Below are 1975 nucleotides of genomic sequence, written 5' to 3' on the forward strand. Positions count from 1 at the left end.
CTTCCGTCGCTGGATCTGACCGCGCCCGCATCTCGCGCTCCGGCCCCCGCACTCACCATGGCCGGACCGCGCCCTGGCCATGCCCCCGTGCGCTCCCGACGCCCGTTCGCGCCCTACCGCTGCCCGCTCTGCTCTTCCCCCGCACTCCACCGCCCCCTGACTCGCCTGCCATGCTTGGCCTCGCTCCGCCAGGCCGGCCTGCGCGTGGCCTTGCCCGTCGATGCCCGCGGCTGGCCACCACCGCTGCCTGCCGGCCGAGTACCGCCGGCGCCGTCGCCTCTGTGCGTGCGTGCATAGCCGCGGCCCGAGCAGGCTGTGTCACCGCCACATGGGGCCGGCCTTAATTAGCTTAGGGGCTAATCCCCTTTAAAACAAAACCCCCTGGAGTATGACTACTGGGCCCCACCCTGTAAAATAATTAAAAAAAATAAACAATAAAATAAATTATAAATAAAAATAAACTTAATTAATTAATTAATTAACTAAATTAATTAAGTTAATTAATCCTAGTTAATTAATCTAATTAATCTGTTAGTTTAATTAAACAGTAGTTTGTTTAGCCTAAACCCTAATTAAGTCTAAACAGTGTATGACAGGTGGGTCCCACTGGACCCACTGGTCAGGTTGACCAGTCAACTCTGTTGACTGCTGATGTCAGCATGACATCATGCTGATGTCATTATTCCATTTTCGAATTAATTTAAATAACTAATTAAATTTCAGAAATTAATAAAATCTTTAGAAAATCATAACTTTTAATCCGTAACTCGGATTAAATTATTTTCAACATGAAAGTTCCTCAAAACGACGAGACGAATCCGGATACGCAGTCCGTTCGTCCGCCACACACCCCTAACCTATCGAACCCGCAACTTTCCCCCTCCGGCTCCTCTGCCCGAAAACACGAAACACCGGGGATATTTTCCCGGATGTTTCCCCCCTTAACCGGCATCACCTCATACCACGTTAGGTCACGCCTAGCATCATTACTTGTCATGTCATGCATCGTTATACATCTGTTTACATGGTATTCATTGTTTCTTCCCCCTCTTCTCTCTGTTAGACTACGAGACCGACACTGTTGCTGCCCAGTTCGACTACGGTGTTAACAATCCCTCTCTCTTGCCAGAGCAACCAGGCAAGCCCCCCCCCCCTTGATCACCAGATATCGCCTATTCTCCTCTATACTGCTTGCATTAGAGTAGTGTAGCATGTTACTGCTTTAATCCTATTCTGATGCATAGCCTGACATTGTTGCTACATCTGTTGATACCTTACCTGCAATCCTAAATACTTAGTATAGGATGCTAGTTTATCATCATTGGCCCTACATTCTTGTCAGTCTGCCTTGCTATACTATTGGGCCGTGATCACTCGGGAGGTGATCACGGGTATATACTATACATACATACATACTATACAGATGGTGACTAAAGTCGGGTCAGCTCGATGAGTACCCGCAAGTGATTCCGATGAGGGGGCTGAAAGGACAGGTGGCTCCATCCCGGTAGAGGTGGGCCTGGGTTCCCGACGGCCCTCGACTGTTACTTTGTGGCGGAGCGACAGGGCAGGTTGAGACCACCTAGGAGACAGGTGGGCCTGGCCCTGTTCGGCGTTCGCGGATACTTAACACGCTTAACGAGATCTTGGTATTTGATCTGAGTCGGCTACGAGCCTATACGCACTAACCATCTACGTGGGAGTAGTTACGGGTATCCCGACGTCGTGGTATCAGCCGAAGCACTTCAGACGTCAGCGACGGAGCGGCGCGCGCCGGATTGGACTGGAACGCCTGCTAGGCTAGGTCTGCTTCCGGCCGCCCTCGCAACGTGCAGGTGTGCTATGGGCGATGGGCCCAGACCCCTGTGCGCTTAGGTTTAGACCGGCGTGCTGGCCTCTCTGTTTTGCCTAGGTGGGGCTGCGACGTGTTGATCTTTTGCGGCCGGGCATGACCCAGGAAAGTGTGTCCGGCCAA

Source organism: Triticum aestivum, chromosome 6A, assembly GCF_018294505.1.
Source record: "Triticum aestivum cultivar Chinese Spring chromosome 6A, IWGSC CS RefSeq v2.1, whole genome shotgun sequence".
NCBI classification, from domain to species: Eukaryota; Viridiplantae; Streptophyta; class Magnoliopsida; order Poales; family Poaceae; genus Triticum; species Triticum aestivum.